Source organism: Scylla paramamosain, chromosome 32, assembly GCF_035594125.1.
Source record: "Scylla paramamosain isolate STU-SP2022 chromosome 32, ASM3559412v1, whole genome shotgun sequence".
NCBI classification, from domain to species: domain Eukaryota; kingdom Metazoa; phylum Arthropoda; class Malacostraca; order Decapoda; family Portunidae; genus Scylla; species Scylla paramamosain.
The window spans coordinates 2,600,329-2,626,254 of record NC_087182.1 but is presented as its reverse complement, the minus strand read 5'-3'; the positions used below and the strand labels follow the sequence as shown (position 1 = coordinate 2,626,254).

At 41.9% G+C, this 25,926-nt stretch overlaps 1 protein-coding gene across 2 annotated transcripts in view; it reads left to right on the top strand.

Moving 5' to 3' along the window:
• The first annotated feature begins 3,618 nt into the window (after positions 1 to 3,618).
• LOC135089037 (E3 ubiquitin-protein ligase RNF19A-like) overlaps positions 3,619 to 25,926 on the top strand; it is a 61,233-nt gene continuing 38,925 nt past the window's right edge. Inside the window, exon 1 of one of the 2 annotated variants that reach the window (XM_063984218.1) lies at positions 3,619 to 4,026. The gene's annotated coding sequence lies outside the window, so the exon portion shown is untranslated. The remainder of the gene's footprint in view (positions 4,027 to 25,926) is intronic. The other variant, XM_063984222.1, reaches the window with a different exon arrangement.

The following is a 25,926-nucleotide window of genomic DNA, read 5'->3' as shown; positions in this document are numbered from 1 at the left end:
AGAAAGAAAGAAAAGGAAGACGCCTCTCGCTACTTAATGAAACTTTATGTATGCTCAGGTACAAAATAATAAGTTGGAAAGGGAAGCCGGAACACAATAGAATTTCCCTCAAGTGGTGACACAACAATACTTCTTAATCTTTCTTAAACAGCCAAGGGTTAATACGTGTTATCACTTTATGTATGTATGTATGTATGTATGTATGTATGTATGGCACCGCACGCTCCTCATACCTGACTTTCCTTTTACCTGCAATTAAGTGACGTGCGCACTTATCTGACTCTCAAAACATCCCCTGGCAACTTAACACTATTTTTTTTTATTTATTTATTTTTTTTTCATTTCTTTACTTTGTGTGTTTGTTTGGGTGGGGAGGGTGTCTTTGCCGTTTTCTTTCTCTTTCACTAAATCAGCTGTTGCTTTTATTTTTTTATTTATTTTTCGTTTTACTTTATCTTACTTATTGATTTGCTTTTTTTTCTTCGCCCGTTTCCTTTCTTATTTTTGGGGGGGACTTTCTTCTTTGTTTAACTTTTATTAAGCCTCGTTATTATTATCATTATTATTATCATCATTATTACTAATATAATCTTTACTATTATTATATATCATTACTGTCTTTTATTATTATCATTATTATTTTTTTCGGAATGAGCAAAATGTTGAGCTTCTTATTTTCTTTTCTCTCTCTCTCTCTCTTTTTCATTTCACATATATATTTTTTTCCCGTCGGTCGTTCTCCCGCACGTAAAAAATAAATAAGAAAAGACTCAAATCAAAATCGCCAGCACCATCTTTCCTGCTGGCCAACTCACTCCTCAACACAGCAGAGCGTCGCGTGGGGCCGTCAGTCTGAACACCTCCCCCACCACAACCAACACAACCTTGAGTGGTCTTAGCACAGCGCAGCGACTGTGCACACCCGGGGATCCTTTGTACCCCAAGTCAGGTAAATAAATGAATGAATAAATAAATAAGGGTAAGTAAATGAATAAAAAAGATAAATACATGCATAAATAGATAAATGAATAAATATACAATGGAATAGAATGAAAATTAATAAATAAATAGAGGCTTTTATCCCTTGCCTTGCTTCCCATCTCCAGCACACTCCAGGCGCAGCGCGAGGCAATCCAGCCAGTACTCCTCAACACAGGACGCAGCTTCCTTGACAAACAAAGCTGGGCGTGGAGGGAATGGGTGCTTGAGTGGCAGTAACTTAACGCGCCACCCACTCAAGTCTTCCTTCCCTCACACGCACTGACGGAGGCGGTAAGATGGTCATTGGTGTGGAAATTGAAGTAGGAAAGAAAATGAAAGGAAAGAAATATTTATGTCAATTTTTTTTATAAGACTATTTTTAAGAAGCCACGCCAGTCCCCTTGCACTGATTACTGCCTCCTCCCTTCACGCCCTCCTCCTCCTCCTCCTCCTCCTCCTCCAACTGATTAGTGCTTGAGTGCTAAAGTGCCGTGGAATAGACGGGTAGCTAATAATAACAGAATAACAGTAGTAGTCAAGAATAATAATAATGAACAAATAAGTAAAATAAAATAAATAACAATAATGAGTGGAGAAGGTTTATAGGAGAAATTTGTCACTTAAGAAGCCAAGAAGTGTGTGTGTGTGTGTGTGTGTGTGTGTGTGTGTGTGTGTGTGTGTGTGTGTGTGTGTGCGTGCGCATTGTCCTTGATGATGAGCCACAAGAAGACACGAATTGACCATTTCACCACCACCAACACACACACACACACACACACACACACACACACAGCAAAGATGATTCAAGATGCCACGTTCTGCAATACTGAATCTCTTCTTTTTTTCCCAGCTTTTTTTTTTTTCTTCTTCTTCTTCATGAAGTAAGTGAATCAGAAGGAAATAGTTGTGGGCAGGTGGAACAGGAAAGAAAGGAGCATGACGAGGCACCGGGCAGGTATCACGTGACCATGAGAACAGAGAGAGAGAGAGAGAGAGAGAGAGAGAGAGAGAGAGAGAGAGAGAGAGAGAGAGAGAGAGAGAGAGAGAGAGAGAGAGAGAGAGAGAGAGAGAGAGAGAGAGAATATAAGAAAATGAGGGAAGCTGCAAGAAGCCATGAGGCCTACACGTGGCAGTCCCTGTATGAAACACACCTATCATCCCCATCCATAAATCTTTCTAATCTTCTTTTAAAACTCCGGACAAAAAAATAAATAAAAATAAAATAAAAAATAAAAAAGATAAAAAATAACTGCTGAGTTTGAGTCTATTCCATTTATTTACCACTCTACTTGAAAACCAGTTCCTTCCTATTTTTTTTATATTGTTTCATCAAGCTTGAACTCATTATTTCTCGTGCTATCCTGTTCACTGACCTTGAACCTTTGCTTATGTCATCCTTGTCATATCCCGTGTGCCTAACCTAACCTAACGTAACTTAACCTAACCTAACCTAACTTAAGCTAACCTAACTTAAGCTAACCTAACCTAACTTAAGCTAACCTAACCTAACCTAACGTAACCTAACCTAAGCTAACCTAACCTAACGTGTGCCTAACCTAAGCTAACCTAACCTAACCTAAGCTAACGTAACCTAACCTAACATAACATAACCTAACCTATCCTAACGTAACCTAACCTAATCTAACGTAACCTAACCTAACCTAACCTAACGTAACCTAACCTAACGTGTGCCTAACCTAACCTAAACCAGTCAAGCGTGTTTAAGAGTGATTGGCACCTCCTCTTCCAGACAGGAAATATATGCATCCCGTGTACTTGATGCTGTTGGGGTCACAATGTTAAGTGTTTTGGTATATGTACTTTTGATTTTACCATGAAGTTCTTAGTTTTCAGGTGTGTTTTCCTGATGACGGATAAGTTGATAGCTTTCGATAGGAGTTACTGGGGTTTTCAAGTGTGCTTTAAAGGTGCTAATGGTAGATTAATGATAATTCTCCATCATTAGTAAGAGAAAAATAAATAATAAAACACTAATGAAAACGATGTTGATAATTATGTTTCTAAAATAAGGATGTTGCGGCGTCATCAGTCAGTCAGTCAGTCAGTCAGTCAGTCAGTCAGTCAACCAGTCATTCAATCAATTAATCAATCAATCAATCAATCAGCCAGTCAGTCAGTCAGTTACTCAATCACTCCCCTTCCTCTCAATACACCTAAAAGAACAGAAAAACTTAAAAAAACAAAAAAAAACACTCCTCTTCATAAAATTCCAACACACTAAGTTTCGCACAGGGTAGCACGATCAGTTCCTGGATGCTGGCAGACGGGCGGGCAGGAAGGGTGGGTGGTGGGCGCCGGGCGGGCTGGCACACCCCACACCCTACGGCCCCCGAGGAACCCCCCATGCAACGTGGCAGAAATACACCCTGCTTTGACTGTTTCCAATGAGTGTTTTTCCTCTGAACCACGCCCCCTTTATCACCAAGTTTCCGTTTCCCCTTCATGCCTTTCTGCGAATTACACAGCCAACACTTTCCTTACATGGGCGACTTGCACATAAAGAGCTAAGCTACCTATAGCCAGAGGAGGGACGCAGCATTCCCCCCCTACACACCATCTCTGTACTCTGTCTCCTATCCCCCCCATGGCTGGCTGCTTCCCTACCCTCTCCCCAGCACATGTGGGAGCCTCTGTGTGTTGTTGTGGTGCTCTGGCTGGCCTCTCTCACTCAGTCAGGCTTCAGCTGTAGTGGTGAGAGGAGCGAGCTTCCTCACGCCTCACACTGACTGAGCCTCAACGCAATCTACTTTCCAGTCACCCCGGTTCCTCGTTCCCAGGAAAGCCAAGAAGTTTCTCTGTATCTCAGTGTTCCGCGGGAGTTTCAGTTCGAGAGTTCCCGTGACAGCGAAGTTCGTTACGTAGCGCTGTGGTTGAACTTTTGAGCGTTTAGAACAACAGGGCCTTGTGTGGTGGGGAGCAACAGGTTAGCCCAACGGCACCTACTTCCACGCCTGCTGCCACTCCTTCACCGACACACAGATAGAATTAATAAGAGGAGACCCCCCCGACGCCGGCACGATGGAGGTGAGTACGAGGAGGTGTAGTGAGTGTGATGAGTGTGTGTGTAGGTGAGCCTTGAGTGTTGCAACGGTTGGAGGGTGAGCATCTTAGCATCTCAGCCTCTCAACCGCACCTGCAACGCAACACCACCGGGATGCATTGGTGATGACTGGGGTGTTGCTCCTGTTGCTTTGCTGTATCTGGATGTTTTATGTGTTATTAGAAAGCGCCTGTTCTTGACTACAACGAAGTGAAAGGGGGTTTGTTTTCAGTTTCTCGTTTCTGTGTTTTATTCGTCATTTATTCATCTGTTCCTTAAGCTCAAGGTGAAACAATAAGCGCCGGTTCAGTACAAACACGAAGCGAAACTCGAACGCAAAAGTGAAGCATGATCTCGGAGCTTCATTGCTTCATCTCTAACATCATTCATTCATCATGTACTCATCCCTTCCTTACACTCACGTGGAAACAAAGCGCCGTTCAAATAGAAACACGAAACGAAACTGAAACCCCAAAAATTAAGCATGATCTTATTTATTATTTTATTAATTAACTTATCGCCTGATCATCTAATCATCCCTCCCTCATCGTTTCCTCACATCCACGTGGCAATAGAAAGCGCCGGTCCTTTATAAACCCCATTGAAACTCGGACCATCAAGGTGAGGAGCAAAACAGGTGAGCGAGGCGGCCGCGTTTACCTTGAGCTGGTGATCACGTGCACAGTGACTGTTCTGGCTGAGGATGCCACACACCTGCCAAATGCCGCCTCCCTTGCCTCCCTCTCAGCCCTTCTTGGCCCTTGGTCGATGCCATTGCCAGCTCAGAGTAGGGACCATTCATGCTCTGCCCAAGATAGGTACAGTCATGAGTCTGAAGTCGACAATGCTGCACCTATTCCCTCTGTTATGCGTCTCTCCTCTCCTTTTCTCACCTGAATCTCCATCTGAAGCCTTTAGATCTGCTGACACCTAACCTAAACCTGAGGTCAAGATATGTGTAATATTGGGACAGAAGTACAGTGAAATGGTTCTACACACACTCACCCCCTCTGTTTTGCGTCTTTCCTCTCCTTCCCTTACCTGAATCTTTATCTTAAGCCTTTAAATCTGCTGACACCTAACCTAGACCTGAGCCCAAGATACGTGCAGTATTGGGAAAGAAGTACAGTGAAATGCCTCTAAACTAACTCACTCCCACTGTGTTCTTTGTCTTCCCCTTCCTGTCCCTCGATCTCAAGTCCTTAGAAGTGCTGACACGTAACAAGACCTAACCAAACCTGAGCCTTGAGTTAAAAGTCACGTAAATTGCTGCATTCATTTCCGCTGTAATTGCGTCTGCCATTCCCTTCCCTCGAGCCCAAGTCTTCTCATCTCACATTCTCCTCACAAAACCTGACGACCGATAGATTCTTAGCACATCAGAGTTGCAACCGGAGAAACTCTTAAGTAGAATGGACTTGTACGTATGTTGCCGGATTGGTATCATTCCTACTTAGGTCTTGGTCATGGGAAAGGCAGAACGGTAAGGCTGCAGCATACTGAGCGTCCTAAAGGGGAGCATGCAGTGTCCTGGGAGATGTGGGCGTCGCTTCATGCACTGCCCAGGGACGAATAGGTGCTTGTTTCGATTTTCTGCTTGAGTAAGAGGCAACGTTGTGAGGTTATGAGGGACTTCAATACTGGCCAAGTTTGTGTCTACATGTGAGTCTCAGAACCGCCTCGTGTCTCAGAGGAAGAGCAAAAAATAGATCCATTACTCTTCTCGAGGCTGCAATATGCTAGACCATCTTTTGTAGAAGCAACATGCACTAATCTAATCTATATCAAAAACATGTTAGTCACTGGAAAACTGTGATACGTTACCCTATCTTATCTTGGGAGATGCAAGGTAGGAGATTGTTTGTGATAAGCAGCAGTAAAGTAAGAGATGTAAGAGTGTTTGTGATAAGCTGTGTACAAGTAAGGGATGAAAGACAGTAAAGGCAGTTTGTGATAAGCGGTGTTTGAATGAGATGCAAAACAGAAGATAGTTTGTGTTAAGATATATTAAAGTAAGAGGTATAAGATAAAAGACAATTTGCAGTAAGCTATGTTAAAGAGATGTAAGATAGTTAAGACAGCTTGTGGAGTTTGCGATAATCTGCACGTAGTTTAAAGCAAGAATCGTAAGATAATAAACGGTTTGCGATAAGCTACACAAAAATAAGAGAAGCAAAAAAGAGAGGGAAGACAAAGTTCATAGGAGGGAGTGAAGGTGTCAGTCAGGAACAGGAAATTAAAGGGAAGGTCGCCATGGGAACATAAAGTCGGGTACAATAATTGACTAGCAGCTTCTGTGCACACCTGAGGTCCTTGACAGTCCTGCAGCACCCCGCGCCGCCACGTGCACTTGAGGGCGTGACGGAAAGGCTCACTCCTCACCTTCCTAATTAATTCTTATCATAGACAGGGATGATAACATACATATGTATATACATACTCGTACATACACACATACAAAGTAGTGTGTGTGTGTGTGTGTGTGTGTGTCGGTTGCTGGCCTAGTAGGGACATACAAAACAATAGTGACACAAAGGAACACAAAGGAAGAATGAACAGCAGGTAATCTCGTGTCCCTTGGGAGTCAAGGCCACTATGGTTTCAAAGCGCTTTGTTCTTGCACTGGTACTGCTGTCAAAGGCCGCCAGGGTGATCAGTCAAGTTCCTAGGGGTGTTTTGTCAAGTGATTATGCAGAGTCCTACCACTGAAGTCATGGGTATACTTGAAAACCTAATCTAACCTAACTTACCCTAAACCGGGTATACTTGAAAACCTAATCTAACCTAACTTACCCTAAACCTAACTTAACAAAGATGATCAGTTAGGTTATCATGGGTGTTTTTTTTTTATGTAATTATGCAGAGCCCTTGTTAAACTACCATTACAGTCAACGGGCATGCTTGAAAACCTAACTTAGCCTACCCTAACCTAACCAAATCGAGATGATTAGTTAGGTTCTCTCATTGGTGTTATTTTTTAAGTAATCATGCAGAGTCCTTGTTAAACTACCACTGGGATCAGGGACATAACTGTTAAGCCAAAACTTCAACTAGAACCTGATGAAACTGCAAGTAGCCAGGAGAAGACTCTGAAATGCTTAAAAATACAGTGTCTGGCATGGCGTCGGTGAGCTGGCGAGGCTTGAGGGACGCGGTGCACTGAGGCGGCAAGGCTAGAGAGAGGGGAAAAAAAAAAAAAAAAAAAGGTAATAAAAAAAATGAATAAATAAAAATAAGCTTATTCTTCATCCCCCTTAGCGATCTTTTCAGTGCAAAGTTAAAGCGTCACGGAGGAGGGGGCGGCAGTGTTAGGACTGAGGGGGTGGGAAGAGGAAGGGGACACTGAGGGATGGGGGAAGAAAAGAGGATGTCAGCTTGCATGTGAACACGTGAACACCTCTTGATAGTGAGCGGCATTCGGCCATGGCTTGAGCAACCGTCTCCCCCCCGCTGCCCCCTCCTTTGTATTCCCCACTTGCACTTTCCTCTCTGCCTCCCCACCCCTCCCTGATCCACCTCCTCCCCCTGCAGAAGTGTCAGCCGCTGGTTGTCTGTACTTTCTCCCGCCGCAGGACTCGCTATTGGGGGCCTGTCACGTTGCTTACTTTCACGACTCAGGCCTGTATTCATGACCATATTTTGAAACTATTCCGTGCCTCCCCTCCACTACTCTCAAAAAGACTCTAGTTGAAGTTACACGTATTTTTCATGGTGTTTTTATGGTTCTAGTGACAGATTAAAAAGATTTCTACATTATTAACGGGAGAAACACACTCGAGAACCCTGCTACTCATCTCTGTGGCCTTTCAAAACAGTCGCGGTGACAGAGACAGGCCTGTCAGATACACTGGTCTCTTACACCGACAATTTTTAAAGGACACAGAGATATCCAGCCCGGTTCTTAAGACTACTTCTCGTGTTAGTAATGTAGAAATACTGTTAATCTGTCACTAGAACCACAGTAAAGAACCTACTTCTCGTGTTAGTAATGTAGAAATATTGTTAATCTGCCATTAGAACCACGAAAACACTTAAAAATCTATCTCGTGTTAATAATGTAAAAATAGTGTTAATCTGTCACTACAACCATGAAAACACTCTTAAAAATCCGTGTAACTTCAACTAGAGCCTTTTGAATGTAGTGCAGGTGTGGTGCAGAAGTGCTTCAGAATACGGTGATAAAGGTGATGCAGGTGGTGAAGCGTCGGGTGATGCAGAACACTCGCTTGTCACTCTTGTTAATGCTAGTCTGTCAATGTGTTGTGCTTCAATGTGTTGTGCTTCTTTGCTGCTTGATTTTTTTTTTTTTTTTTTTTGTCACTTGTCGATGTTAGTCCACCAATGTGTCGTGCTTCTCTGTTGCTTTATTTATTTATTTTATTTATTTATTTTTTTTTTTGTAGTGTTCAAAGTTGTGATAGCTTGTTTTGGTGATTGCTTTTACGGTTATGTTTATGTTCGTTCATTTATTCCCATCTTTTTTCCTTCCTCCTTCGTTTCCTCCTTTTGGTGTTCCCTACGGTACGACAGATATGCTGTAACACGCTCACGAAGAAGAAATCAAACTAACGGAAAGGAACAGCGTCAAACAAGAGGGACGAGATGACGGAGGAAAAGTAGAAAGACATCCCAGAAATCAAACTAACGGAAAGGAACAGAGACGAACAAGAGGGACGAGATGAAGGAGGAAAAGTAGAAACAGACGTCCCACACGCGGTGACATCTTCTTTAAGGCACACAAGACTCGAAGCTACATGTTGTATCCTCATTTACTTGGCGTCGCAGCAGCAAGGTCATCAGGCGCCAAGCTTCTTCAGGAGTTTCCCGTTGCGCAATAAGAACTGAAAATCTAGGAAATCCATGGGAAAAAAATGTACAGGAAATTGAAAGTATATAATAAATAGAATCTTCAGTAGCTTTTAATCTTATGTGGTTCTAAGAAAATGCCTTGTTATTTATATAATTGTTACTACTACTACCACGTTAGGACCCCTCAACGCTACAAAAACGCATCAGAACGTCATTTGGGAACCTCAAAGTGAACCCCAGTACTACCGTGCCTCCCCCCCTCCCCCTGCACAGTACCTCCCAGTACCTGACTCACTGGTACTGCGGATGCCCGGGGATCGTGTCACAATACCCAGCATCCCCCTGCACAGTACCTCCCAGTACCTGACTCACTGGTACTGCGGATGCCCGAGGATCGTGTCACAATATCCAGCTGAGTCCCACTGCCTTATTCATTACTGTTATTCATCCGAGTCGTAACAGAGCTTCGAGGAATTGTAATGTTTTGTGTGTTATTCATCAGAGCCTTCCGGTTGTATGGTGTAATGAGAGAGAGAGAGAGAGAGAGAGTAGTTACGCATCACAAGTATCAGAAAGGAGAAAGTGCCTACTGCTCACCTGACCACCTCAACATACCTGCCCTATCTCTCTCCCTCCCTCCTTCCATTCATCCATCCATCCATCCATCCACATACTGTCACTCACATCCCTACACACTGCCTTGCCTAACCATCCACATAAAACAAAGTCACATCCCAACACACCTTCCACCCATGCATCCATCCATACATCCACTTAGCGATGCAACACACTTGTCACTTACATCCTTACACGTCATCTACCGCACACTGGCGCACACTCGCCCTCCCTCCAGTCAGTCAGTCATGTTCCCTTTAAAACGAGCCACTGTGAAACTCGCCCAAGGAAACATTTTGAATTAATACCCAAATTAACTGTAAGAAACAAGTTTATATGCAAACTAGCTAGTCAATAATATTCTTTCTCAAATGAAACGAACATAAAACTCGCTCAAACACACAGAAATTATAACAAACAAAGACCAAAACTCGCTAAAGAAGAAGAATTAGCGTAATAATGCCACTCCTATTACTTTTATGGAGAGAGAGAGAGAGAGAGAGAGAGAGAGGGGAATAGACTAAGTAAAGACAAAACTCGGCAAATGTACGGGGTGACCTTCAACCTCTGTAGACTGGGATCAAAGGATGTCCTCGCCTCAGTTCCTCCCCACACTCGGCAGGGGAAACGTGTGTCAGGCGGGAAGCGGAGTTTAAATGACAAATAAGAAGGTCGTGTAACATGGCAAGTAGCGTAGTGGCAACATATCTATCGGAAGGATGTGGGGCCCCAGAATGCCAGTGCTTTTGTGGCTTCCTCTGCTACGTTTAGAAAAAGAAAGAGACAGACAGTTAAAGAGACAAATATGCATAAGTTGTTATATATTTTAGATTTCTTACTCTGCTACGTTTAGAAAAAGAAAGAGACAGACAGTTAAAGAGACAAATATGCATAAGTTGTTATATATTTTAGATTTCTTATTGTAAATTTAGTCATTTATGTATGCAATCAGTCGGGAAAATAAAAAAAAATATATATACAAGCATAATCAGAGAGAGAGAGAGAAGACAAGACAAGACAGGGCGCCAGTCACTGCACTAACAGCCCAATCACGTGTTTATGGAATGCAACGGAGTCCGTATCAATGTGTTGTGTCCACTTAACCTTCAGGAGGATCGTTTGAAGGACCTCCTGGGTGAACCACTTTTTGCATCCCACGTGCACTTGAGCTGAGTAAAGGCAGGACATTCTTAAGACGTGACACGCAATGAATCACGCAATGAATACGCGTAATTTGGATGACACCGAGATCTCTTTCTTTGTGACGAGTTGTGAGAGGAAGGGTTATTAAAGCCGCCCCCCCTCCCCTGAAAAATTTAAAGGGCGAGAGGATGCTTTTGAGGTTATGTTGCTTTTGTGGGGGAGGATGTGTGTGTGTGTGTGTGTGTGTGTGTGTGTGTAAAGGGCGGTGTTCAGTTTGCTTCGTCTTAATTTATAGGTTAGAGTTGAATTTCCCTTCCTTCCTTCCTTCCCTTCTTCTCTTCTTACTCTCTTGCTCTCCTTTTCTTTTCCTATCCCCTTTTCTTTCTTCATTTTCTTCCGTTCCCTCCACGTCTTTCTTTCCCGTGTCTCTCTTGTTTTATATATCTACATCTTTCTTTTCCCTTTCTTTCCTTCTCTTCCTATCCTTTATTTCCTTCAGTTTCTTACCTGTTCCTATTCCTTTTCTATTCCACCTCTCCCTTCAGCCTCTTCTCCCTTTTCTCTCTTTTCTTACCCTTCCCTCTTATCTTTACCTACACTTCCTCTTTCACTTCTATCCTATTCATCCCCCCTGCTCATCTCTCTGTTTATACCTTCGTTCACTCTACCCTACTTTCTCCCTACTCATCCCTCTAATCCCTTCCCTTCACCTCCCCTTTTCATACCTATCATGTTCCCTTACCTTCACCCTCCTCCCCATCACGTTTCTGTACTCATGCTTCTCTGCTCTGCTCTCTCACTGCAACTCTTCTCAAAAGCCACAGAGAAGATTAGCCAGGTCCTCAATGGTTTTTCCTGTTAATAACGTAGAGATCTTGTTAATCTGTCACTAGAACCGGAAAAGCATCCTTAAAGATTAGTGGAAATTCATCTACAGCCTCTTGAAGTGAATGTGCTGCGAAGAAGTGTTGTAAAATATAGACCATAGTTTGGCGGGAACTGGGGCTTTCAGGGCGGGGCAGGGGACAGCGGGCAGCGCGGCACTCTATTTGGCACTGTCCCAATCTCAGCGAGGTCCCAGAAAGAGTCTTGGCACCCGAATGTAAATTTATGAAATGCGCCTCTTGTTTTTGCGAATGTGTGTCATGTCGCTTGAGAGAAAGGAGGGACTGGGCGGTGGTTAAGTATTAAGTGGGAGTCTTCACTACAGCAGATGTCGTAAATTGTGTCCACTTGTATAACTTTTTTTTTTGTATTTTGTAAGTAATGTTGGTTTGAAGTGTTAATAAGTGCAGTTTTTTTTTTTCTTGACTGAAGCAAATGATACTAATTGTATTTTTTGTGATTTTATAATTTTGAGTAATATCATTAACTCTCTCTCTCTCTCTCTCTCTCTGCGAATAAAAATGATGTGTGAAGTGAAGGAACAAAATGAACACAGCCTCAAGTAGTTAATTTCACCAGCAACAACTTACTACTATCACTTTTACTTGTACTGTATGTTGTAGCGAGATTTTCCTGTTGATATTAGTAGATGCCTGAAGCGAGAAGGTTAATTCCAACGAGCTTAGTTGCTGCGTGTGGATAAAATTGTCTGTCGCTTTTACTGGTGCTGAGATTAGAGGATTTCCACACTGAGGCGACGTTATAAAACAAAATGATGTCTACTTTGAATATAAATACGAACATTAATCCCACCGAGTTTTAATTCCGTGTATGGATGAATAGATACAGCGTTCATTCGAGTGTATTCCGCTGGCACAAGATTACAAGGCACAGTTATTTCCACGAAAGTTAATGAGCAACGGTTTTACTTCCACGTTTTCCTTCTGAAGGCGAATCGGAGAAGAAAAGTCGCGTTTTCTCTCATTTAAAAGACTTTCCCGCGAGCCTTGGCCAACCTCCCGCTGGTATAAATAGAGCGAAAGGGAAACAGACAGACATTCACTACAGGAATCTAATATTAAAGCAAGGGGAATGAGGCTCCCCAGTAGCACCTTAACCCTGCCTAATCACCCTGCAAGCACCCCCTGTCTTGCCCCGCCCCCTGCCAAATGCGAAGCGGTGAGGTAAGACTGACGGGAATTAAGGCGAGAGAAGAGGGAACGTGCGAGGGGGTGTGGGGAGTGGGGGTGTTGCAGCCTTGGGCGGGGTGGGTGTGCACGTGAACAAGGCGTGGAGGGAAAACATGCTTCCCTCACCTGCAGTTACCCCCCCTCAACTTGTTCCCCCATCCTCCCCTCCTCCTCCTCCTCCTCCTTGCCATCTGTACTCTTGCTTCCCCCTCTGCTACTCTATTCTTCCTCCTCTCTTTCTACCTCCTATTTCATCCCATCTGTACTCCTCCTCCTCCTCCTCCTCCTCCTCCTCCTGTCATATGCACCCCAAAATTCTCGTTCACTCATCCCCTCCTCTCATCCACGCCCTCATCCTCCTTCACAGTCTCTCTTTCATCTTGCGCCTCCTTTCCTTCCTCCTCTTCCTCTTCCCCCCCTCCTCCTCCTCCTCCTCCTCCTCCCGCAGTGGATGAGTCACTGCAGTGGCTTACTTACGTGTATTACTTAAGACATATAGTGGTGGTGGTGGAGGTGGTGGTGGTGGTGATGGTAATGATGGTGATGGTATAGTTTGTTTTTTTTCTTTATATTCTTTGTTTTCGTTGCTATTAAGTTATGAAAGTAGGATTTTATTTCATTTCGACATTAGTTACTTTAAATTTGAATTCTTGATTGTGAAAATGAGACAAGGACAGAAAGACAGACAGACACAGGCTTAACCCTCTTTGTGGTATAGATAATTGTAGCAACAGAAATTAGAAATGACATCAGTGAAGTAGTAGTTGTTGTTAGTTGATGTTACTTGTGGTAGTCGTTGGTAGTGATGAGTATAAACAGTGGTATTGTTAGTAAAAGCAATAGTAGCAGTGATAGTAATAGTAATATCAGTAGTAGTAGTGCAGCAGTGTAGTAGCAGCCAGCAGTGATAGTGGCAGTTATAATAATAGTGGTAGTAATTCAGCAACGTTGGCAGTACTGGCGATAAAACTGTGAGCAGTGACCTGACTATCAAGTGAACATTTGGTAGGCAGCGACATGCACGGATCAGGGACATCTGTGGATAACATAACTAACTAACTAACTCTCTCTCTCTCTCTCTCTCTCTCTCTCTCTCTCTCTCTCTCTTGATGGGAATACCGACCTATATAAAACGTTTCCATTAACATTTTTCAATTTTCTTTCTACTTTCTGCACGATACATAAAACCTACCACCACCACCACCACTACTACTACCACCACCACCACTACTACTACATACCAGATCGACTCCCTTTCAAAAACTCCACTAAGTAGGTAGGAGAAACGTTGGAAATCCTTGCCTTTACAGCCTGGCCTCGAATCCTCACACACGTGCAGGCGGCGGAGTTACGACAACCAGCTCCGGATATGACGGTACAGATGAAATTAACTTTAATCTCATATCCGTAGATTCTCTCTCTCTCTCTCTCTCTCTCTCTCTCTCTCTCTCTCTCTCTCTCTCTCTCTCTCTCTCTCTCTCTCTCTCTCTCAGGTGTGTGTTGGTGTCAGTAACTGGAAATATCATCAGGAAATGTAGAATCTCTCTCTCTCTCTCAGGTGTGTGTTGGTGTCAGTAACTGGAAATATCATCAGGAAATGTAGAAGAAAGAGAAGCATTGGGGCTATTACTGTCTCCTCTCTATCTAATACTCGTGTCCTTCACTGTTTTTTTTTTTTTTTTTCTGGTGGTCGTTTCTTCTTAATGTTGAGGTCACTGTTATAAATTACTTGGATGGGCATGAAGAAAAGAGGATATGGAGAAGAAAGATCAGCGTTATTTTTGGTGCTTTTTAATTAGTACTCGTGTGTTAAACTCTTCCCTGCTATGGTCGTCTCTTGTTAACATTGAGGTCACTGTGATAAATGATTTGAATGGGCATAAAGAAGAGAAAAAAATATGAGGAATTTCATCTTTGCCAGACTACAGAAGCGCGTATTGTAGAGACAGTAGAACGAAAAAGTATGTCTTGTAAAAGTTGTTTGATTATGAGAAAGATTGTTTAGAAGTGAAAGGGTTTAACTTTTTTTTTCTTGTGTATATATCAAGACACTTCTTCAGGTAGTGTCTGGTTTTGTCTCCTAAGTCTCTCTCCTTTAATGTCTGGCCTTTGTTGCCCTTGGCCAGAACCCTTCTTAAAATAAACCAATCAATAAATAAGTAAATAAACAAGTAAAATATCCTCATTGCAATTCTCTCGTAAACCAGAACATTCACAAACACACTAACACACCAAAAAATATTCACATTCGCATCATCTAATACATTTCATACACTCGTACATCAAAGAAAACAAAAAAAAAAAGCATTCTTATACACAAAGACTCACACTATCCAAACTCACTCACTCGTAGTAGTAGTAGTAGTAGTAGTAGTAGTAGTAGTAGTAGTAGTAGTAGTAGTAGTAGTAGTAGTAGTAGTAGTAGTAGTGGTAGTTTAATGACAAAAACACGCACGTTCACTCGCTCACTCACATATCACCATTTCCTGTCACCTGTCATACTCCCCCTTAACTCACCAACACCAGCATACTCGCCTAACACTCATCGTCACCAAGTAAGCACGAAGGTCACTAATTTTGCCCCGAAGTTACCCTGAACGATGGGTTTCTTTATCTTGGGAGTCCTGGGAGTCCTTCGTAGCGTTCTGAGGGTGACGGTGGGCGGCGGGAGGTGGCGATGGGTGACGGCAGGGGGAAGGGCGTGAAGAGCAGTGTAGAAGGAAGTAGGAAGCAAATTATAACTGACTGAATGACTTTCTCTCTCGCTCACTGTTTTTTTTTTTTTCTTGTGTGTGTGTGTGTGTGTGTGTGTGTGTTTTAAAATGCAAAGGATACCACGTTCTCTGTTATTAATCCGCTTATTGTTAGTGCTATCAATATTATTATCATTATATTGTCTCTGTTACGGGAGCCGCCGTGGTGTACAGTGGTACCCGCGCGCGCTTTGGTGTCAAGTGGCCATCAGGGACAGGAATTCGAATCCTGGCTACAGTCCGAGGGCAGGAAGGGCATACACTTGAGATAACGGTTCCAAAAAATGCCAAATCCAAAAGTCCATCAGGGGGCACCGTCTTGGCCCTGACAGACTAGGGAAAACTAGACGGAAAAAAAAAAATAAATTCTCCATTACGTTCACGAAGTCAGTACACAACAATAATGCTGAAGCTAACACAAATTACCGGAAAACGAAGCTGACCTGACCTGACCTAACCTCCTCTAAATACCATCACTTATCCTTTTTTATTTTTTTTGTTTTCCTTTTTCTTTCTTTTACTGTTAATATTTAGTTGGCACATAAAAAAATTATCTGTACTATCGCATTTTTCCTTCTTTCTACCGCATTTTTCCTTCTTTCTACTATTTTCCCCATTTTTTTATTCTTCCTTCCTTCTTTTTATCCTCAAAACAAAATATTTACTTTCCTCCCACGCATCTTTCTAATCCTGTTTTCCTTCCTTCCTCATTTTCTTTTTCTTTCCTCCCACGCATCTTTCTAATCCTGTTTTCCTTCCTTCCTCATTTTCTTTTTCTTTCATTCTCTTTCTCAAATGAATTCACCGTCCGATACATGTTGACAATTTCCCCCTCCCCACACACACACAAAACCATTTAATTTCACACAGTTACTTCCTTTTCCTTTCAATCCCTTCTCTCCTTTCCTTCTCTTTTCCTGTTCTCATTTTTATTTATCTACACCCCAATATATACAAGTTAATATTACCTCACACACACACACACCATTCGATTCTGCTATATTTTTTCTCCTTTTTTTCCTTCCTTATCTTTCCTTCTCCACGTACTTCTTTCTTATCACACACACACACAAAGGAGTAAATTTTAAACCCACCCACTCTCACTCTATTTCAATACGAGTTGCAATTCCACAAGAGCTGAGATCACCACTAGACAAAAGCCAAGATCATTACTGAGACTCTTTGTTTATTTAATTTTTTGTCCCTTCATAAAGCAAACACATTCATTAAGTCATCATTACAACCTTGAGCAAATAAAGATAGGGAAAGCCAAACACATTAGCTGGATCACTATTATTATTATCTCCATCAGAGAGAGAGAGAGAGGAGAGGAGAGGAGAGGAGAGGAGAGGAGAGGAGAGGAAAGGAGAGGAGAGAATATTTAGCGAAAATACTGCCAGCATTACAGACTCGAACAGAAAACGGGCGAGAAATAGAACTTATCTTGGAAGAGAAGGAAAAGGAGAAGGAGAAGGAGAAGAAGAAGAAGAAGAAGAAAGAGGAGTAGTAGAATTATCAAAGAAAACAAGGATGAGAAGAAAAAGGAAGAAGAAGAAAGAGGAATAGCAGAATTATCAAAGAAAACAAGGAAGAGAAGGAAAAGGAAGAAAAAGGAAGAAAAATAAAGAAACTAGAAAGAGAACAAGATGAGTAGCAGTAACGAACTACACGAGGAGGAGGAGGAGGAGGAGGAGGAGGAGGAGGAGGAGGAGGAGGAGGAGGAGGAGGAGGAGGAGGAGAGGAAGGAGGGGAGACTGAGGTATGCGTGAGGTATGATCTTAAAATAGCTATGAGAAGCGTGGATGTGTGGGCGTGAGTAAGAACGTGGATGTGCAAGTGTGGGCGTGGGCGTGGATAGGGGGTGGGGCGTGGGTGTAATGAGAGATATTCTTACTATCACCTATCCTTCTCCTCTTCCTCCTCCAACTACTACTGCTGCTACTACTACTACTACTACTACTACTGTATAGACTTCCCACACAGCTAATGCAAGGGTCTACAGGTCTGATGCTGTCTAGTTATCCTTTGTTTTATCCTTTATCACTCGCCAAAAACAGCCTTCGATAAGGTTCTATGGGTATATTAATGGTTGTTCTTCATTTGTGTTCCTTTGTGATTTTTTTTTCATTCTTCATCATTCTCTTCTTCTTTTTCTTCTTCTTCCTCTTCTTCCTCCTCCTCAAACTGTTAAGCTCTCTTCCCTCTTGTTCCTTCCTCTTCAGGGCATTACCTGTAAACCACCCTCCTCCTCCTCCTCCTCCTCCTCCTCCTCCTCTTCTTCCTCTTCTTAATCTTCTTCCTCCTTATCCTTATCCTCCTCTTTCACCTGACATCTTTAGATACGAATATATCCACCTCTTCCAAGTTCCTCCTCCTCCTCCTCCTCCTCTTTCTTCTTCTCTCTTCCTTCCTCACTGTCCTCGTTCCTTCTTCTTCATCACCCTTTTCATCCTCCTCTTCCTCGTTTTCTCTTCATCCTCCTCCTCTTCTTCTTCTTGAGAGCATTAGACAACCACGACCTCCTCCTCCTCCTCCTCCTCCTCCTCCTTCTGACAACATTACTCAGGCTCTTCCACAGCAACACCACCTTCTCAGCTTGATTTCTGGAGTCTCTACTTGGGAAAGGTGGTGGTGGTGGTGGTGGTGGTGGTGGTGGTGGTGGTGGTGGTGGTAGTAGTATTTTTTATTGTTAATCTTTCTTTTTTCTACTTTTTTTCTTCTTCTTTAACTCTCACCTTTTAAAACAAGTAAATAAGTCTGCTAATGACAGCTAAGTAGATGCAAAACACTAGCCATTTCTCTCTCTCTCTCTCTCTCTCTCTCTCCTCTCTCTCTCTCTCTCTCTCTCTCTCTCTCTCTCTCTCTCTCTCTCTCTCTCTCTCTCTCTCTCTCTCTCTCTCTCTCCCGCAGACAACAGATAGACCGGGTGTGTGTTGTGTGTGTGTGTGTCTCTCTCTCTCTCTCTCTCTCTCTCTCTCTCTCTCTCTCTCTCTCTCTCTCTCTCTCTCTCTCTCTCTCTCTCTCTCTCTCTCTCTCTCTCTCTCTCTCTCCCGCAGACAACAGATAGACCGGGTGTGTGTTGTGTGTGTGTGTCTCCTCTCTCTCTCTCTCTCTCTCTCTCTCTCTCTCTATCTCTCTCTCTCGCAGACAACAGATAGACCGTGTGTGTGTGTGTGTGTGTGTGTGTGTGTGTGTGTGTGTACCTGCATCCCTTTGTGTCCCAGAAAGAAAACGTGACCCAGATCTTTCTTTTTCATTGCCATTCATAATCATCAAGCAATTTACCTGACAATCTAATTTGCCAACAGTCTAATTCACCTTTACCTTCACCTGTCGAGTCTACGGGCCAGATTATCCACCAAACTTGTTCCTCTTCCACTCCGATATTATGGAAAAGGATAAATTTGCTTGACAACTTAAATCGGGTATTGTTTGGTTAAGTTAGGTTAGGTAAGGTTAAGTTTGGTTAGGTGAGGTCTGGTTAGGTTAGGTCAGATTAGGTTTAGGTATGTTAGGTAAGATTAGGTTAGGTAAGATTAGTTTTGGTTAGGTTAAGTAAGATTAGGTTTTGGTTAGGTTAGATGAGGTAAGCTATGGTTAGATTAGGTTATGCTAGGTTAGGTTGATTCACGTTATATTACTAAGTCCAGTGAGATGAAATTCCATTAGGTTACGTTAGGATAGGTTAAGTTATGCTAACTTTGCAAACTTATTCGAAATTCCCTTATAGAAGAAGTAAAATAGGTTATATTAAGTTAACAATGTACATTCACACCAAAAAAAAACTCACAAAATGGATACTTTAACAATACATCCCACAAACTAACAAATAACAACGAGGGTAAGGTCACAGCAGGTGCACAATGACCTTAGATAACGACCTTGGTGATCACGTGGGGGCTGGTGTGGCGAGGAGTGACCGTGGGCTGGGCGAGGCATGGCTGGCTGGTGAAAGGGCCTGGGGTGTTAACAGCGCTATGAGCAAATAGTAGGTTACAAGATGGTGTGTTTTGCCCGTCCCGCTGCAGCTCTGCTTAGCTACACGCATTGTCTTCTGTTTGTTGTTGCTATTCTTCTTATTTCACGTGGTAATAAGTTTAGAATTGTTGTAGTTTAATTAAATTTCTTGTTTTTTTTCCTGTCTTTTTCGTTTTTTTTCCTGTCTTTTTTTCGTTTTCTTTTATTTTCTTTACTTGTTGTTGTTGCTGCTGTTGGGGCTGCTTCTTTTTCTTCTTCTTTCTTCCTCATAGTTGTCTTAGGCTAATTAAATTTCCCGATTATTATTTCCTTTCTCTCCCTTTCTTACTTTCTTCTTCATCTTCATCTTGACAATAATTTCACACAGTTGTCTTAGCTTAATTCAACTTCTTATTCTTTTCTTCCTTAACTCTCTTCTTCTTTTCTTCTCCTCTTCTTCATAATCTCTACATTTTCTGCACTTCGTTCTATTTTTACATTCCTTTTGTGATTCTCTTCATCTTCCTCCTCCTCCCCATCTTCCTCCTCCTCCTCCTCCTCCTCATTCTCATTCCACAACACACGCCATTGCAACACTCGCCGACTTACAACACACACACACACACACACACACACACATACACACACAGGTCAGCTAATTCCTCTCACAGAACATACAAGCTAATAATAGAGAGAGAGAGAGAGAGAGAGAGAGAGAGAGAGAGAGAGAGAGAGAGAGAGAGAGAGAGAGAGAGAGAGAGAGAGAGAGAGAGAGAGAGAGAGAGAGAGATTAGGCATATTTATTCACTTATCTTCATTATTATCTTTTTCCTAGTAACGCAATAACCAACACCACTTATCTTATTTTTTCCCCTATCTTGTTGTTTTTCTTTCTTTCTCTCATTATCATTATTATCTTTTTCCTAGTAACGCAATAACCAACACCACTTATCTTATTTTTTCCCCTTATCTTATTTTTTCCCCTATCTTGTTGTTTTTCTTTCTTTCTCTCATTATCATCATTATCCTTTATGTCTCTTTACTTTAATTCGTTCTTCATTCCTTCTTCTTTATCATCACTCTCTTCCTGTTTTTGTTTTTGTTTTTTTCCTCCACCTCCTCCTGTTTTTCCTCCTTCTGTTTTTTTTTCTTCTGTTTTTCTTCCTCCTCCTGCTTTTTTCCTTCTCCTGTTTTTTTTTCCTTCTCCTGTTTGTTCTCCTTCTTCTGTTTGTTTGTTCTCCTTCTTCTGTTTGTTTGTTCATCCTTCTCCTCCTCCTGTTTTTCCTCCTCCTCTTCCTCATCCTCCTTATATAAACACAAAACTACGCACGTTCTATGGGTACGAACACGCAGCCAACTCCTTCCTATTGCATCCAAATAAACATAAAGATAAGCGATGTATTGTGAAAGACGCGACGAGAGGAAGACACAGGGAGGGCGATATTCTGAAGCATTTGTCAGCTTCACCAATTTCAATACGCTCTAGGTAAAGTTACAGGGATTTTAGAAGGCGTTTTTATGGTTCTATAGACAGATTAACAAGGTGTCTATATTGATAACAGGAGAAACACTCTTGAGAACCTGTTTAATCGTCTCTGTGGCGTTGGAAAAGGGTCAAGGTGAGAGTAGTGCGTTTGAATAGGGGCCACTCTCAGGTCCTTCTACACGTACAGTCCCTTCAGTCTCTCGTTGTCTGATGAAGGTTACGGAAATGTTAAGTCTCTTAGCAATAGCACAAGGTAAGAAAAGTATTTGGTGATTAACTACAGGAATGACTGACGGTATTTATCTATTTTTTTTTTTTTTTGTGTCTTGTTTTTGGTCTTTCATTAGCTGTGGTTAGTGAGAAATACGAATGTTAAACTTTTTTTTTTTTTTGTGATAGCATAAAGTATACTAGAAAGCTATTGGGTAATAAGTAAAGGATTAACTAACAAACTATTTTCTTATTTTTGTTCTTTTGTTACCTGAGTTTAGAGAGAATTATGAATATTACACCTCTTCTTTTCATTAATAACACAATGGATATATGAAAAGTAGGATTATTTTCATTAATAACACAATGGATATATGAAAAGTAGGATTAATGAACCAACAAACTGACGGACCATCTCCCTAACGAACCATTTAGAATATTTCCACCTACGTCAGTGAAAAATATGAATCTTTTGCTTCTAATCAGTAGCGTGTAAGGTATGATAGAAAACTGGGATCACTAACTAACTAACTAACTAACTAACTAACAATCTAATTGCTCAGTGCGTTATCTCTTTGACCTCTTATTAACTGACCGGGATTAGTGGCAGAGATACATTATTGCATTTCTTCATAACCACATTTTTTTTCTTTTACATTTGTGACATAAGAAACGTGTGTGTGTGTGTGTGTGTGTGTAGCTATAACTATTTCCTCCAAGAGTCACGGACATCTTAACACAAAACGTAACGAAGCATATTGCCTTGAAAAAAGATGAGTCGGTAAGTGACGCATGTAAACGACAATAATTGAAGTCTAAGAAAAATGACCATAAATAGATGTTCAAATTCCGTAAAAAAAATAATAATAAAAATAAATAAATAAATAAATAAATAAATAAAAAAATATATATATATAATAACGAGTATTGACTTGCTGGTGAAATGAACATAAACTAATTACCTTGCGCAATAAAATCCTAAATTGCAATAAATAAAGCAATATAAAAAGATAAAATATATAACGCCTTTCTCACACAGGCTTAGATAATTAAGGTTAGCAATTTTTCAACTTATACTCTTACACAGATTAAATATTTATATGATCACTGGGAATATATAAATAACTAGTATAATTCAGTGTACGAGTGATAATTATCCTTCTATAAACTCTAATTGGACTTTAAAATCGAGGTTAGGTTACTGGACTCTTAAGATCGAGGTCAGGTTAGGCTGCTGATGTTCTGAGAGTAAGAGGGTGAATGAGCTAATTGAAATGTGTGATAGTTTTTCTGTTATAAATTTTAACTGGAACATAGTCAAGGTGTTTTGTCTCTAAGATCGAGGTCAGGTTAGGTTACTGGTGTTTTGACTAGGGTGAATAACCTTATAAGCGCAACATACGTGATCTTCTAAGGGATTATGTAGGTGATTCTTCTGTTATGAATTAGAATGTGCTCTGTCTGGCTCTTACGACAAAGCATTTTTCCAGCACAATCACCATCTTTCACCATACTCCACTGCTAACACCATTTGTCACCACCAGTCACTATCATATCCCCAACACCCACCTTCATCCTGGCACTTCAAGCTGTCATTATTTTTCACCATATCACCCCCACTTAGCACCATTTTCACCACACCACAGTCATTATCACTTCACAGACACCAATCTTCACCACCACCACCACCATAACCTTCACACGGAACAAGCACTTAATAGACAAAAGGAGTAAATTATGCTAATCAACTTAAAGGAGAAGGAAGAGGACAAGAAAAATGGGAAAGTAGAAGGAAGAGGACAAGAAAAATGGGAAAGTAAGGAAGGGAAAAATGAAAAGAAAAAATGGTTCTGTCAGGACATGTGGGTTATCATATTTTTGTTCCTTCCTTCTTTCCTCTCCGTCCTTTCCTTCTTCCTTCATCTCTCTTAAGCCCAGCCAGCGTTTGCCCAAGCACTTAACAGATAATTTGGGAGGAGGAGGAGGAGGAGGAGGAGGAGGAGGAGGAGGAGGAGGAGATGATGAAGAGGAGGACAAGGTAGTGGTGGTGGTGATGGTAGTGGTTCTGTTCGTCTTTTCTCATAGGTCTTATATTTTTTTCGTTTTTTTTCTTAATTTACATTCCTTTCCCAATTTTCTTCATCAGTTCCTTTTGTTTCCTTTAAATTTTCTCCCCTTGTTTCCTTTTGTTTCCTTTAAATTTTCTCCCCTTGTTTCCTTTTCCTTCCTTCCTTTTCCTTCCTTCCTTTTCCTTTCCTTCCCTTTCCTTTTTCATTTTCCCATCCCATTTCTTCCTTCGCTTTATGATCCTTCCTTCCATCCAGCATACATTTCCTTTGTCTCTCTCTCTCTCCTTCCTCCCCAAAAGGACACAAGACACGAGGCGAGTCTTGTGTTCCTGGAAAATAAAAAGAAGCAGGGGCATTTTTTTCCTTCCAATTAATGATTTAGGGGTAGAGTTACGAGAAGTGTCTATATTTCGCGGCCCCCCTCCCATCCCCCATCTCTCTCTCTCTCTCTCTCTCTCTCTCTCTCTCTCTCTCTCTCTCTCTCTCTCTCTCTCTCTGAAACACTTGTGAACCTTTTCGTAACTTAGCATTACTCATCCTCACACCTGTACTTTAATGATCCTTGGTGAGAGAGAGAGAGAGAGAGAGAGAGAGAGAGAGAGAGAGAGAGAGAGAGAGAGAGAGAGAGAGAGACGCCATACGCAGAAGTAAACATGCGCAGAAAGAGGACGGCACGTGTGTGTGTGTGTGTGTGTGTGTGGACTTCCCGGGTGTGAGTCAGAGGGAGGTGCCTCGTGCTGGGTGTAGTTATTGCAGTTTAGGGATTTGCGTTATCTCCGTGCCGTTTACTCTATGTGCGCGGCCCCGGTAAGATGTAAGTGTGGTGTTTAGATTAGTGTTGGTGGTGGTGGTGGTGGTGGTGGGTCACGTGGCCAAAAGATTACCTGGCCTCGTTACCTGAGTGGTGGAGGATGATGATATGAAACTGTGTAAAAATAGAAGGGGTGATGGTGGTGATGGTGGTGATAGGCAGATACATGTTTATATACCTCAATACATACATACATACATATATACATAAATTACTAAATAAATCAGTCATAGGCACAGCTGTTACTACTACTATAACTACTACTACTACTATTACAAGAACGGTGAAAGATACGAATAAAGAGACGATGATGAAGATTGTGATGGAGGAGGAGGAGGAGGAGGAGGAGGAGGAGGAGGAGGAGGAGGAGAATATGGTGAGAATGCTGATGACACTGATGCTGACACACACACACACACACACACACACAGGATCAGTCTGAACAACACCATGAAGTACAATAACCTCATCTTTTATCTGAAACCATCAATTAATCCACAGCCAAGTTTATACCAATTTTGTGGAGGCCTTACTGAGTGATATTACACTGATAAGAGCGGCTCAGCTGATTGTGTGTGTGTGTGTGTGTGTGTGTGTGTGTGTGTGTGTGGATCGATGGGTGGGGCTCTGAAAATTTGTCATTTCTGTATGTGTAGTATTTTCTCTCTCTCTCTCTCTCTCTCTCTCTCTCTCTCTCTCTCTCTCTCTCTCAATCTTAACTATCCTTCTCACGTACTTAACATGATTTTCCTTTTTTTTTTTTTTTCCATAATTCTCATTCATTCTCTCTCTCTCTCTCTCTCTCTCTCTCTCTCTCTCTCTCTCTCTCTCTCTCTCTCTCTCTCTCTCTCTCTCTCTCTCAATCTTAACTATCCTTCTCACGTTCTTAACATGATTTTCCTTTTTTTTTTTTTTCCATAATTCTCATTCATATCTCCATCTCTTTCTCCTCTTCATAAATAAAGAAAAAAATGGCGGGGGCGGGGGGAGGGGAGGTGAGGGGCAAAAACACATCTATTTTACATTCACATTCCCTTTGGCTTCCGTACCTGTCCCATTCCTAATATTAGCATGTCCCCCTCTCCCTTCCCGCCTTGCCTCCCTCTTCCCGTTCCTTTCCCGCCTCCCTCCCTCCTCCCGTCCCAGCACGCGAAGCCTCCATCCTCTTCCCGCCTGAACCGCCTTCCTTTCATACTCTCTTTACTTGTTTGACTGTAAAATCCCTTCCTCCCGTCGTCTTCCCGTCTATAAATGCACTTTTTCCCTTTCTCTTCCCGTCTTGTTGCCTTACAATATATATCTCTTTTCCTTTCTTTATGGTCTAAAATATCCTTTTCTTCCTTCTCTTCTCGTTCAAATTTACTCTTTTCCTGTTTCTTCCCGTTCCGTACTCTATAGTCTTCTCGTCAAAATATACTCTTTTTTTTCTGCCCTTTCCTTCTAAATCTTTTCGTGTTTCTTTTCATCCGATTCTGTCATTTTCTTTCTTCCCTTATTCTTCCCGTGCAGTCACATCCACTTACCTTCCTCTTCTCGGTCTCAAAATCACACAGCCATTACTCTCCTGTGTCCTTCCCGCTTCTGACTTGATGTGTCTTCACCTCCGCATTTTTCCCGACCCAGAGATGCCTTATTCTTCCTCTTCTCCCCCATACCTTCACACTCTGCATACCCTTATCCTCTCGGCCTCAAAATTACAAAGCCATAACTATTTACATAATTCTTGTGTCTTCGATACCTGTTTATCCCCCCTACCTAGATATACCCTATTCCTCCTCTTCCTCCTCACCTTCCTCATCTTTTCATACCCTTACCCTTCTCTTCCCCCAGCTGAAACGTACCCTGAAATGTATCTTGTTGTCATATTCCTCCGGCATCTACTACCAATCTTACTTTGGCCTCCGTAGTTTCCCCTTGTATCCATAACTTCCCCCGTTCTTCATGGTGCCATTCACT